Consider the following 15,602-nt stretch of genomic DNA (forward strand, 5'->3'; position numbering starts at 1 on the left):
ACACAATCTACAAACTTGCAAAGCTGGTGCAATGGATCTCACAAAAGGAGATCAATGTAGACTCCATACCATTTGCCGAACTAAATGCTTCGGAGCTTGTGTGCATGTTTGAGAAACATTTTCCTACTACCATGCTAACCATTCAGGTGCATCTTCTTGTTCACATAGTTGATGAGGTGGAGATAGCTGGCACAGTTCATTCCAGATGGATGTTCTTCTTAGAACGTTTCATGAAAACGCTTAAGGGATATGTGCATCAAAAGGCACGTCCGAAGGGTAGCATGGCAGAAGGTTGGTTGGTGTCAGAGTCCCTAGTGTACATTGGAGAGTGGCTAGACGGATTTGATAAAGCCCGGGACACGCTATGGCGAACCATAGATGATGAGCGCATATCTGGGATTGTCATGTGCAATCTCGGTGTTGAGAAGAAGATGACGGAAGATCTAGAGGCTAAAATCAACCGATTTTTCATGCTTCACAATCCAGTGATGCAAAAGTGGATTTCACAATATGAGGATGCAAAGCAAGAGCGACAAAGGGCATGAATCGAGTGGAGACGGGGAAGACGACCACCGATGCACTATCCGACGGTTCTGGAGAGCCTACCAACATTCATGAGCTTAAGATGGTTGCACAACCAATTGAAAAGCGCACAACAATGCGGTGACGAAGTGACTGAGGAAGAGTGGGAGTACTCTCGGGGTTGCGCGACCAAGGTAAGTTTGCAATGTACGAGTAGCTAGTGACTTTATTTCTAAACGTTTGAACGGCCACTCATAATCTTTGTTCGTTGTAGTATAATTCATACACAGCAGCATGGTGTAAAGGTCGACATTTTAGGGTGGAACGGATTGACAAAAAGTGTTTTACTCAAGATTGTGGAATCATGGCAAAATTTGAACAGTCTAGTCAACGACGTTCCTCTGATGCAGATCCTGTGGTGGCGGAACTCACTTACTTCGGCACGCTACAAGAGATTTTGAGGATCGATTACAAAGGATTTTTTGTCGACTTGTTCGACGTGCAATGGTTCAAGATAATCATGGAGGGTCGCAACGCTACTGTGCGTAGAGGAGAGTCTGGTTTTCTTGAGGTGGATTCTACTAAGAAATGGACTGACCTAAGAGACACTTTCGTACTACCCGAGCATTGTGAACAAGTAAGTATGTAAATAGTTAACATCCCCCTTTTACAAGTTATGTGCTTGAAAGCTCTCATGTAAGTTATGTGGCTCTGGCAGGTAATATTTCATCCTACAAAGTCTACATCAAACTGGTGGTACGTCATAGAGGTAGCCCCTCGTAGTGCAAGGACGTATGAAGGCTACCATGTGCCAATCACAACGGCATCAATGGAGGAGATCAGAGAAGATGCTCAATCAGAAGCCGCTGCGGTGGTGCCAGACGAGCATCAAGATGCTACTACTCTATATGGGGTGCATGCAGAGGAGCTACAAAATGAAACAGAGGATATGTGTTTAAACGGAGAGCTCTATATAGATATAGGAAGTTATGCTGAGTTATGTGAGGATGAGAGAGAGATCTCTTAAAGCCACAAATATTGTATTTGAACAATTTTGCTCCGTGTTGTAAAAGCTCTGGCTCTCTAAGTACCTTCCATGGTGTATAACGCTCTTTTCTACTCGCGCTCACATCTTTTGATTGAAAATTTTGAGTTTTCGACTTGCCTCTTCTATCACTCAATTCATTGCGTCATTGTATTTATATGCGTCATTACGTCATTGTATTTAACGGTCTTTGCGTCATTGTCTACTCTATTCATTCAATATTAAGTTTAAATATTCGTGTGTTTAATGCAGGTATGGATGATGAGGAGTTTCTTTCTTCTTTGTCACCGCAGCAGAGACAATGGTACGTGGAGCGTCATCGCTCTGGCGCATCATCGCGCGTTCCTACTCCATCCGTATCTCCCTCTCTTTCGGAGCATTCGGCGCGCTCCGAAGCTTCGGCGTCGACGAGACGATCTTCACACTCGTCTAGACACCGGCGCTCTAGTGGTGGCGGTGGCGGTTGTTGTGGGGATTCCGCCGCCGATGCCTCCACACCGCCTCGTGTTCGACAAGGCTCTTTACCCTCCCCTTCTTTGCCCGCCCCCACACCAGCCAGAGCATCGCCATCTATGCCAGGTTTTGCGCGGATGACTGTTCCTAGCAGCTACACACCTCTACCTACTCCGCCAGGAGCCACCCCACTCGACACTCCTCGCTTCGGGGCCCAGACGCCGGTGGAGACACCTGACGTCCGGACCCCCATCGACACGCCGCTAGAGACCTCTGCCGGGACACCCAGGTTCACGCATCACCGGCCAGAGGGCTTGCCTAACTCCGTCGACTTCAGCGGCGGCATCATCATGGATGATGACGGCAAGAAGGTGATCTCGCGCATGCGTGGTCTTTGCTCTCAGCTGTTTAGACACTACATACTAAACAAATGGAGTGAAGTACCAAGTGATTTAAAAAAGAGAGTCATCAGCATACTTCATGATGAGTTTCCCGTTCCAACACGGGATCAGCGCTTCAATGAAGACCTGATGAAGATTTGAATGCGCGAATACTGCAAACACAAGCTTTCCAAAGTGCAAAAAGCAATCAAGCATGGGTGGAACAGGCCAGATTGGCTGGCCAAAGAAGATTGGAAGAATGCGAAGAAAGCAGCGCGCGAGAATCCCGACAAGTGGAAGCAACAAAAGGATGCAGCCAGAGCGCGAGTAGAGGCAGGGAGCTCGCACCACTTGGGGTGCGGTGGATGGGCATCATTTGAGGCCGATTTTGTAAGTGTTTTCGCATTGCTCTTTATGTTCGATAGTTTAGGGTTTATGAGTTTTTTAATTCTAACATAATGAAATCTTTGTATGTTTTGACAGTGGTCGATGACAGGACGAGATCCCACACCGTACGAGCGCGAGTACGCAGGCAGGAAGGGCTTAAATGCCCTGATGGACATTCTCAGTTCACGCGGCGGCATGGTTAGTATTAGGGTTTACTCTTTTCTATTTTTTGTATTGTTTTATAAATGTCGTTATATGTTTATACTTACTAAAAGCTGTCTTATTGTCTTTTTTTGCAGAATCCGACAGATACGCCGCTTGGACGCGATGAGACGTCTGACTAGACGACGTCAGTTTAGCCGTAGCTAGATAGCATTAGTTTAGGGTTTCTCATAGCTTATGTATCATGAGACGGATTTTATACGTCTTTTTGAACCATGTATATTATTACATTTCTCACCGCAGTTCATTTTGCCAATCAATTCTTTATGCCTATGATGTTGTACAATTGTCATTATTACATTTGCCAATCAATTCATTTTGCCTATGATGTGTACAATTGTCAATTTTACGCTTGTCAATTTTGCAAACAATGCGTCTTGTGGGTGACTATTTTGGGTCTATTATCTACCCTTGCACTTTTTTAAAAAAGTGAATCAAGTACAATATGGTTGATGGGTGGCAGGGCATTCAATGCCCTGTCACCAAAAAACATTTCTCTCGGGCGTCGCTATTTATGGCTCTGGAGCGTCGCTATAAGCGTGGCTATAGACTTCTGTGTAAACGTCGCTATAACCGTCGCTATGACCGTCGCTATGAGCGTCTCTATATAGCGACGCATATAGCGACGCCTATAGCGTCGAATATAGCGATGCTCTCGTAGCGACGCTATTAGCGACGGTTTTAGCGACGCCGGGGGTTATAAAAACCCAGTGTATTTCCGTCGCTAACAGCGTCACAAAAGCACACAACCTCTTGTAGTGAATTGTGAGGATGAATCAATAAGATATTTGAGAACAATAATATCGCTAGAGATCTTACTAACTTTGCATGGTATCTACTTACTAAACGAGTACTTTGAAAGAATGCAATTAGGTCTCCCCAATCTCAGAAAAATAAAAAATGTTTTAAACATATCAAGTGCATAAGTAAAGTGTGAGTTCAAGAAATGAAAAGATAGATAAAGGTGGAAATTAAAAAGACATATGAAGGTAGGAATCTATTGAAAGTATCTCTTGGAATCACTTTAAGTGGAAGAAAAAAGCTGACATATAAGATTTACATATGGTTTCTTTGTCTTTTTTGAAAAAATATTTGTAGTTTTTGAAAGGGGGTTTTTCTCTTAAAAAACAAGGTTCAAATGATGTGGAATACAGACTGTACTCATGTTGTGATATGACTATTGAGGTGTCCTAAGGATTATGTATATGTGTCTGGTGATTGTCTATTCAACACACTTGCTTACTTGTTGCAAAATAGAGTTGCATCTAGCACTCTTCATAAAATGATTATACACGATTTTGTTGCATGTTCTAACAATTGTGAGGATGAAGCAATAAGATATTTGAGAAAAATAATATCGCTAGACATCTTACTAACTTTGCATGGTATCTACTTACTAAACGAGTACTTTGAAAGAATGCAATTAGGTCTCCCCAATCTCAGAAAAATAAAAAATATTTCAAAACATATCAAGTGCATAAGTGAAGTGTGAGTTCAAGAAATCAAAAGACAGATGAAGGTAGGAATCTATTGAAAGAAGCTCTTGGAATCACTTTAAGTGGAAGAAAAAAGCTGACATATAAGATTTACATATGGTTTCTTTGTCTTTTTTGAAAAAATATTTGTAGTTTTAAAAAGGGGATTTTTCTGTTAAAAAACAAGGTTTAAATAATGTGGAATACAGACTGTACTTATGTTGTGATATGACTATTGAGGTGTCCTAAGGATTATGTATATGTGTCTGGTGATTGTCTATTCAACACACTTGCTTACTTGTTGCAAAATGGAGTTGCATCTAACACTCTTCATAAAATGATTATACATGATTTTGTTGCATGTTCTAACAATTGTGAGGATGAAGCAATAAGATATTTGAGAACAATAATATCACTAGACATCTTACTAACTTTGCATGGTATCTACTTACTAAACGAGTACTTTGAAAGAATGCAATTAGGTCTCCCCAATCTCAAAAACATAAAAAATACTTCAAAACATATCAAGTGCATAAGTGAAGTGTGAGTTCAAGAAATGAAAAGACAGATGAAGGTGGAAAGTTAACAGACATATGAAGGTAGGAATCTATTGAAAGTATCCATTAGGAAATTTCAGAGGTCATTTGGAGGGCCATATGAAGAGAGAGAAAAATAGAGCGCGTCCAATGAGCACGAAGGCTACGTTACGTAGGAAAGTACGTAGAAAGACTCAAAAAATAGGAAAATAGCATAAAACTTTCACGAATCTAGGATTGTAGCATCGTAATTTCCTTCCTTTTACCGAGCTTTTAGGTGCTTGCATGTGGTCCCACTTCTGATATTCTCTTATGGTCATTAACGTACTGGAGGGTGACCATTAAGCCCGCACAAGATATTGGAATTCTAAAACACTTTCCCTCCATTAGAATGCTTTCAAAGTGAATCTCCCTCCACTAAAGCTTTTCTCTGAGAGCTATGGCTTCCACGTCTTCTCGCCCAAGAAGCTCCAGGTGTTTACTGTCTCTCACACCAACAACCAACAACTTCACTTTGCCTAGAAGGCCAAGTAGTAGCATATCCTCAATTACAATATCAACTTCAATAAGTGCAGAGAACCAATGGGTTGGACAAAGGATAAACAAAGGTTCATGGGTCCTCATGCAACCAAGAAGACCCAAGAGGTCTAGTGGTATCAACGTTTACCGCTCAGCATGGAAGGCCAGAGTGTTGGATTTCAAAGTTGAAATCGGCAAAAGATCTGTAAAGGAAGTTCTTGTTCAGCATGTGTTTACCCATCCAGAGGTGATAGCAAACGGTGGAAATGTATCAGATATACATCAACCACGTTGCAATTGTAAGTACTCTTGACATGTGAACTTACTGATACTCTCATTATAACTTTTCTTATATATTTTGCAATGTTTCTCTCGCTTGTTATGAGCAATGTCTCCATTCTTCACAGCTCAATTACATTAGATTTGTCATTTTTACTTATTGATACTCTTAGTTTAACTCTTCTTATATATATTGCAGATGTTTATCCCTCTTCTTATGAGCAATGGGAGCCTATGGAGTGCATAATAGGCCTCTTCCATGTTGTTCATGCCCACATTGGTTCTCTACAGTATTCAGGGAGGAGCAGCAAAAGATTGGCTGATGAGGGAATATTTTTTTATGACCACTTCTACCAACTCAGCTCAGGGAATAAGAATGGCATGTTGGTGAAAGTGCCTCTACCAACCGATTGGAACACTATGGACTGGCCAGTTCTCGAGGAAACAATGGTGGGGGCAATGCAAAGTAAGCTCTACAAGGATATACAAAGGTCTCTACGTAGCTCTATTCCCACCAAACTGGTTAGAATTGCAAAATTTTGTCCTGTTGCACTCTTCATAGAGTTGTTTCATAGCTACAACATCCGTGTTACGAAAACTATGTTCATGTGCAAGTCATTTCAGCAGTCATCCTGTGACAAACTTCTTGACAGAGGATGGTATGCAAAGGAAGAGATTGGTTTACGGTGCGAGGTCGCGCTTGATACTCTAGTTGTCAAGTACATGATTGCAAGCCAATCACTGTTACTCTCGTTTTGGTATATGCGATCACAAATGCTCAATGGTAAGTACATTCCTATAGACCAGGTTTCTGCAGGTTTGGAAGATAGTCCTGCTGTGGATGTGGAAGTGATTGATAAAGAGCATGGCCTACTGTTGGTGGTTACAATAAGGGAGCTATGCAGTCTTCAACATTTACGGCATGACATAATTGAAGAGTCAATGGACAAGGACCTTTCAAATTTTTCCTTTTTCCTAGCTGGCTGTAAGGTGATGAGGCGAAGGGAAAAAGATATTTTGTGCAAAGAGTTGGATGGTCGGGTTGAAGTAGTGTCAATGTAACAGATATTCTTGTGAACCCAAGTGTATACAAATGACTTTCAATACATGAAGTTTATTGAGCTCATTTGTCAATTGTGCCCTGTGAAAAAGTGTGCTTGAAATACATTTCTTTACCATGTCAAATCTCTCTCTCTCTCTCTCTCTCTCTCTCTCTCTCTCTCTCAATGTTAGACAAGACAAAGACATGATAGAAGAGTCATCTTAATTCATTAGAAAGTACAAACTCATCCGTGAACAATGGACTGAGATACAATTTCTGTAAGTATGGAATCAGAATGTCTTCAAGGTAAAAATCGAAGGAATGCCCCTCGAAAGAAGGTGGTGAGATAGTTGTTCCCGGCAGATTTAGTTCTCCCTTTTCAGGAGTATCATCAATCAGTAGTGTATTAGTTTCATCAAAGGGTACACCGATTTGGCTAAACGGTTTGTACAAAAGAGGTAAGTGTGGTTTTTTAGGGTGGTAGTGGCCCTCAACGGTAACGCATTTTCTTTGATCATACAAAAAGGCAAAATCTGACTTGTGAGCGTCGCATACACTGCAAACTATTGTAACTAGTGGCGACAAGTTTTGCCTTTGCATTGAAGACCATATGGCAACTCTGAAGCGCGGAAGAAGAAACTGAATAAATTCCTTGGTTCCTGGACGAACCACGACTCGAAAAGTTCCCATCCGAAACGTTTGCAAATCCTCAAAGGGTTCTGTGTCACCGAGAGGCACCCGCATCAGCAGCAATCCATTGATGTCCAAGATAATCAACCTCTGTAAAAGTTGACAAGTACATATAAGTAGTTAGAAGCTGAACATATTTTGCCATACTTGAATAGACATTACCGGAACAACCGTATCTACAGGTAGCAAGGGTCCATACTGGGTCTCTGTAGTGTTGATGTCGTTGTTGCTCTCCTCTGCTTTAGCTTCATCATTCACATCTTCATCAGGGGTCTCCCCCATGGCTCTTTCTGCCTCATTCAAGGTTTCCTCCAAGGTCTTTTCCTCTCCCTCGGTTGACCGGCTTGCCTCATACATCCTTGCCTGATCCATATCAATTTGCTCATCCCTAGGCCTGCTTTTCTCATCCATATCCTTTTGCTCATCTATAGGCCTGCTTTCCTCATCTTGGGTTTCAGCCATAGGCTCTTTTGGCTCCTCCACTGGCTGACTTGGTTCTTTCATTGTCTCCTCTGGTTGTACACTAGCACCTTCCATATGCTCATTTGACCTTTCCTCATCCTCGTCTCTTTCATCTTCTGCTGATATGACCCCCTCGGCCCGTTGTGATTCCATGTATCGGATGCAGGGGTTTGTCGTGGTGGCACGTCATGTATTGTTAGATCAATAGTGCGGTCATCCAAGCCGCTATCTTCAAGCTCTCTGGGGCTAGACATAGTAAGCAGGTGTTGTATTAAACTTACCCGGTATCTTTGCAAATAATCATATGTGTAGTTTTTTAAAGCACTCTGCAAAATTGAAAGACCACATGGTGAGAATTCTTTTATAAACTAAACCAAAACTAACTGAATGCATTGCCAAATGGGTACCTTAGTCATGAAAGGTTTTAATGCAAAGTAGCTTTGCAGGACATATTCTGCATGGAGAAGACATCTCCAGCCGCAAAAATTTCCATCGGTTTTATTTGGGACACGTACATCTTTGATTGGGGCCTTGTATAGTTCATACCTTCCACATAGCTTGCCATAGGCAAGCAACAACCTCTTTATACAACTGCACAAAGCAATTTCAAGATGTTAGCATGAGGCTTCAAATTTACATGGATATCTATAAGAAACACTTTCTGATACAAAACACTTACAGCCTAATTTCAGGGTGGGTTCCTTTTATTGAATTGAACACCCACACTACTGGTTGGTCAACATCAAGGCATATGAGACTCCAGTGATGGTTGTTCTCATATGGAAAGATGATGACAGTAACTTCCAGCATAGCACAATGGAGAAACCAACTCTCAAAGGTCCCAGATGGACTGTTCTTTTGTCTAATAATCACTGACATTTGTGGATCAAGAAGAAACACCTCTGTGTGGCTGTGCAGTGGGAGTTGACTTTTGATCAGGCTACAGAGACTTTACCTGAGTTAGCAAACCTATTATCTGAGTTTTCAAAGCTAGCAAGATAGTAACACTTACTTAAGACAAGCATAGATAATTGTGTCTGAAATCTGAGCATCTGGATTCTGCAATAAATTAATGTCCACTTTTTCCAGAGCTAGCTTTCTGGCTCCATCTACAAATGGTATCTCTGCAAGCAAACCATCCTTCATTGAAAGTAGAGTTTCTCGATTGCTTGCCTCTATGGACAGGGTCACATTGCATTCTTTTTGCCTCTGGGACTCCACTGCTACTTTTGCTTTCTCCTTAAGCTCTGCTTCCCTCATGTTCTCTGTTTGGCGAGCAATAGTCTCTGCCCTTGCCCTTGTATTCACATCATGTGTGACATCTACAACTGTGAGTTGTGGTACTAGCTCAGGGGGGTATAACAAAATTTCCCTCATTTTCGTATCCCTGCAGACATTGGGGACCAGTAGTTTGTCATACCTCCACCTTATTCTTTTCAGTGTCTCACTATCTTTGTCCATTATAGTAACCTTGTGGGCATGGGCTGCAACAATGGTCATGTCACTGAAGTACTCCAGAAGGAAGTCCTCTGCTGCTTCTTGTAGAGCCATTAATGCCACCACCTTCCACCTTTTGGTGCCCCAGGTAGCTTCTTCACATATGGACCTCACCATCCTCTGAAAGGGCAGCTTTGGTATGCATAAATCTACACATTTCTGTGCCTTTCTGATTTCTCTGAAAAGTCCCATGCAGGTTTGTAACTTCCTCACCCTTGGACCTTTCAGAATTTTATTGGGTTTTCCAGGTCTTTTCTTTGGGGTTGCAGATCTGCTACTTGCTTTAGCTGCTAATCCTGGTCCCTTGCCTGCCTTCCTTGCAGTGGCTTTTGTTCTAGCCATTTCACTGTATACAAAAAGAGGAGTCTCTCTCTCTCTCTCTCTCTCTCTCTCTCTCTCTCTCTCTCTCTCTCTCTCTCTCTCTCTCTCTCTCTCTCTCTCTGCTTTCTATAGCTTAGCATATTTAAATAGAGAGAGAGAGTGAGAGACTCCCATTACTAAAGGCGCGCGTGGAGCACGTTTTGACCTCAACAAACACCTCCGCGCGCCGTTAGTATAAGGTAAAAGAAATACTCTCTCTCTCTCTCTCTCTCTCTCTCTCTCTCTCTCTCTCTCTCTCTCTCTCTCTCTCTTCTCCCCGCCTTACATCCTCTCTCTATAACACTCACACATACACTGGTCAATGCACAGTACTAACGGCGCGCATAGAGACATGCACACCGGTTATGCCTCTCTACGCACGCCTTTAGTATAGAGAGAGAGAGAGAGAGAGAGAGAGAGAGAGAGAGAGAGAGAGAGAGAGAGAGAGAGAGAGAGAGAGGCTATGCGTGTGTGTGTGTGTGTGTGTGTCTGTATTTGTGTGTGTGTGTAAGTTATATTTGTGTGTGTGTGAGTGTGTTTGTGATTTGTGTGTGTGTCTCTCTATGTGTGTGTGTGTGTGTGTCTGTGTGTGTGTATGTTATATGTGTGTCTCTGTGTGTGTGTCTCTGTGTGTGTGTGTGTGTATGTTTTATATGTGTGTCTCTGTGTTTGTGAGTGTGTGTGTGTGTGTGTGTGTGTGTGTGTGTGTGTGTGTGTGTGTGTGTGTGTGTGTGTGTTGTGTTTGTGACTGTTTGTGTGTGTTGTTTGTTAAGACAGAGCTTGATATTGTGACAGAAACAGAGAGAGAGAGAGATAGAGGCAAAAGCAGAGGGAGAGAGAGAGAGGGCCAAACCTCGTGAGGTCGCAGACCTTCGTTATGTCGATGGGTTGGCTTGCTGTCGGAGACGCAGAAGACGGCTCTGGCACTCTCTCTCTCTCTCTCTCTCTCTCTCTCTCTCTCTCTCTCTCTCTCTCTCTCTCTCTCTCTCTCTCTCTCTTTCACTCACTCTCTTTCACGAGGTATGGTTTCTCTCTCTCATGACCTCTATATATGACGTACAAAAGTATATGGTCTCAATAATGACCGCACGTGTGACAACATGCAATTATACTCTAATTCATAGTAACACGTGGGGCGCCGCTGTGTGTATCCGTTATAAGTGTGATTTTGAGAGAGAGAAAGAGAGAGAACAATAGAGAGAGAGAGAGAGAGAGAGAGCCATAGAAAGAGAGAGAGTGATAGAGAGACAGAGAGAGAGAGAGAGAGAGAGAGAGAGAGAGAGAACAGATTGTGAGAGAGATAGAGAGAGGGAGAGAGACAGATTGAGAGAGAGATAGAGAGAGGGACTCCTTACTCTCAGAGAGAGAGAGAGAGGGACTCCTTACTCTCAGAGAGAGAGAGAGGGAGAGAGACAGAGTCAGTTTGACAGACAAAAAGCAATGGAGGAGACACCTCCCTTGGAGTTTCTGCAAACCCCACCAACAAAAGGTGATCTCTCACTCTTTCTCTCTGTATTTCCAACAATTGGTACAAATTGTGTGTGTGTGTGTGTGTGTGTGTGTGTGTGTGTGTGTGTGTGTGTGTGTGTGTGTGTGTGTGTCTGTGTGTGTAAACAAAGAAAAACCCAGACTGTTGTTCAACACACACACACACACACACCTCAACACATACTTCCATAGACACACACACACACACACACACACACACACACACACACACACACACACACACATACACACATACACACACACAGAGATATACACATTCTCTCTCTCCCTCCCCTCTCTGTCCCCGTTACTAACGGCGCGCAGAGCCAACCAAACACTGGCTGCAGCTCTCTCCGCGCGCCTATAGTATAGTTATGACTCTCTCTCTCTCTCTCTCTCTCTCTCTCTCTCTCTCTCTCTCTCTCTCTCTCTCTCAATTGTACTTAAGGCGCGCGTAGAGAGTTGCAAAAAGCACGTTTTCGTCCTTGCGCGCCTTTAGTACAAAGAGACACATACAAAGAGAGAGAGAGAGAGAGAGAGAGAGAGAGAGAGAGAGAGAGAGAGAGAGAGAGAGAGAGAGAGAGAGAGAGAGAGAGAGAGAGACTATGTGTGTTTTTGTTTGTGCTTTGGAGAGAGACATATATATATATATATGGAGAGAGAGAGAGAAAGAGAGAGAGAGAGTGAGACTTGTCATGTTTCCTGATGAATAGGATTAAGGTCCAGTAGGCAGAAGAGGCTGAAACCAGACCCAGAGCTTGTGCCAGGATTTCAACCTTTGCAGGCTCAGTTGCTTAATGTTTCTGCCAAAAGAACTGTTGACTTTTGTCAGGACATATCTGAAGAAAAGTCAATCGGTGAAGATCAATCAGAGAGGTCACCAGGGCAAGAGGATCCCTCACCCTGTACAGTACTTGTCAAGAAAAATACAAGAAAGAGGAATATAGACTTCTCAGATGATGCAGATGTGCTAGAAAGTAGTCCCTGTGCAACTAAATGTAAAGCCAAAGAGGATGTGTCTTCTCTGGAAGACCCAACTGCAACTGATGAGAGGCTGTTTGATTTTGCAGCATCTTGTGGTGCTGGGGACAAGTTTGATCTAGTTCATTCTATGTTTAATCCAAAGTTTGACATTGAAGACCTGTTAGCTCAACACAGTAATTTCTTGCAGTCCTACAAAGATAAGTTTGAATGTCAGTAACTTCCATTGGATGTCAGTAACTTCACTGAGAAGCATGCTCAGATGATGTTGCCTGTTGTGCCTGACTTCAGGATTGGAGACAGGACCTATATATTCTTACATGATGTGCAAAGCGTCTTTTATTTAAGGGAGGATTTCTCCCTGGCTATTATTTCCAGAGTCCAAGAGGAGAGGAGTGGATTTGTTTCAGAGGATAGTAGTGATGATGAGGCAATGGAAACATCCAGCAATCCAATGGAATGCCTCCAAAGATGCTTTCAGAAAGCTGAAAAATACAAGGAGACACTACCTGATGAAGCCACCTTCCAAGCAATAAGACAAAGCCTAAGACCATCAACAAGTAACAAAGAAGTGGAGGATTGGTTTAACCATTCAGGTCAGGGGTCAACTACATCTGTAGACCTCTGGCAGGAAAACCTCTTTCTGCAGGATGAGAGCTTCACGGTAACTCTCTCTCTCTCTCTCTCTCTCTCTCTCTCTCTCTCTCTCTCTCTCTCTCTCTCTCTCTCTCTCTCTCTCTCTCTCTCTCTCTCTCTTTTTGTGTCACTTCTGACATGATATGTGCAGTCTTGGATTGCTGACAAGGATGACTTCCTTCGGCGGCGGACTCGAGAGTATCGTGGAAGGGATGCGGCCCTAGTGCGGTACCTTTTAAAGCTTTGCGAGTCGCCGATAGTAGTTTTTCACAATTCCATGTCACAAGAGGGTTCAATATCAACTTACACATTCAAAACACTATCATGCTTCTTGGGTGGACTGGCGCTGCCCAAAAGTGCAGATAAAGTCATTCTTGTGGACAAAGTGTTTGCTAGAGATTGTTTTGGTTACTGCCCGGGCTATACAGGTGGTCGGGCAGTGTATTACTACACCTACACAGCAATGGCACTAGCTCTTGGTAGACAAAACCCAGATGAACTTTTAGAGTATGGCAAACATCTCATGATTCGTTACAAGGGTGACGTGCCAAAAAACAAAATTGAACCTTCAAAATCTTGATACACTTCAAGTAGCTATTGTATAAGATCATGTATTACATAAATTTTGTACAATGTCATCCACTCAGAGTATCTTTCTCCACTTGTGATTCACATACACCATTGTCTCTCTCCACCTTCGTTGACTTTCACGAGCTCCGGAGTTGTTGTATGCCATTGATCTTTTAACTTTTTGTTGTTGTAAATGTCTGATGGCTTGAGTTGTTGCTGAATTTGCCAAGACTTCTTTTTCCTGCATTCGATGAATGATTCTACGATAGAACCATTCAAATAGTTCTCTCAAACTATTAGCCTTGATTCGAGAGCCACCATGTCGTGTGTGCCTGAAATAAGAATTCCTCGCCATGTAATGAGACTTTTCCATCCCTTGGGTATTCCATATTTCCGGGTTCCCATACTTTTGTATAAAATATGGTAAATGATTGAAGATGATGTGATGGACATGAAAACAGATTAGTTAGAATGTTTTACACTCACATATTTGCACATAAGAGAGAATGAAATACACGATAATACCATGTAGTGAGTAATCTGGGTGTCTGTCCATGCTGTCTTGAATGATTTTTTAAGAAGGTTGAGATTCTCCTTGAACTTGTTCATATCACCTTGTGACCAGTCATCTTTGTCGCACATCAAAAATAGGATGTCTATTGATCGCCAAACCTCAACGTTCGCGTTACGAGTAGTTGGTTCTTGGTCTTTGACTGCAATATGTAGCTTTTTCCAGCTTTGATACTCTACCTTGCTAACATAAGATGTGTTATATATTTTTCCATGTTTTGTTAGCTTCGGATCTCTTGTACCTTGGGGTTTAGATAAAAACCTCTGTGCCTTCACCCCACCGATGGATGGTTTGCATGGGACATCCTTCTCAGCAGTTGATCTCTTTTCATCCCGCTGGATTTTCACATTGCCACCATGAAGCCCCATATCCGACAGTACCATTTCTAAGCACTACAGGGCTACTTGTCGTTCTGCCGAGTTCTTAATCTTCCAAGAAAACCCGATATATAAGTAGACCAATTTCTCCACAATTCTACAAAGGGTATGCATTGTACAAATGTGGACATTCACAAGTGGTATTTTCAAAACTGGTCGAAAAGCAGGATCCTCAATGTGACGTGTTGGAGCTTTTCTCCACCACTTTGGGTCCATGACCTTTGCAGGCTCCATGCAGAACAAACACGGCGACTTTGCCATTGCACCCATTCCACAATTATACATGCACTTTAATGTTTTGAGGTCACCTGCAAGATGCCACTGAACTTGAAAGTCTCCCCTTCCATCTAGATGTAGTACCTCTCCCTGGTTAGTCTGTCGATCAATCACCTCCGGAATATTAGTTCGATGGAACACCCAATATAGAATCTCATGATCTTCTTTCTTTACCTGCAACACAAAATAAATGAGACTTAAGTAGATGTGAACATTTGAGCTTACTTGAGAATCTCTCTTACCTCAAACGCACCAAGCCACCATATGTTAGATTCTGATTGAACACTAAAATATAAAGGATCATCACTGGGACACTTTGAGAGGGCTCTATTCATTAAAGTAATAGTAACACGCTCTAGCTTTTTCTCTTTAACAAGCTCACACTCATCCAGTTTTAACACAAAATGTAATACCCCTCGTGACTCTTCAAATGTGATGTTGTAAAACTCCACCATTCTCTTCTGTAATATCCGCAGGTCCATAAAAATATTATTGAACTCATCATATGCCATGTTTGCTCCATGGCCACTGTAAGTTGCTTTAATATGAAAGGGCTGTCCAAGATAGTCTCCCTGTGCCTCGTTAAGCTGAAGCCTCTCTTTCCAAACACTTGAGGCTGATGGTAGAAGTTTGGATTTTATACCCTTCTTAACAAAGATGGATGAGACAGACTTTTGGATAGCCGAATATCCTCTTTTGCTTACACCAAGTGAATCAAGTGTGCCTTGTATCTCTTTTGCAGGCACTGAGTTCTCTGAAATAAAGCGGTCCACTACATTTCGTTGTAGGACCTTAAACTTCTTGTCATGTACTATATCTGCTGCTAGGCTTCTA

Source organism: Adiantum capillus-veneris, chromosome 20 (assembly GCF_014529385.1).
Source record: "Adiantum capillus-veneris isolate H3 chromosome 20, ASM1452938v2, whole genome shotgun sequence".
Taxonomy (NCBI): Eukaryota; Viridiplantae; Streptophyta; class Polypodiopsida; order Polypodiales; family Pteridaceae; genus Adiantum; species Adiantum capillus-veneris.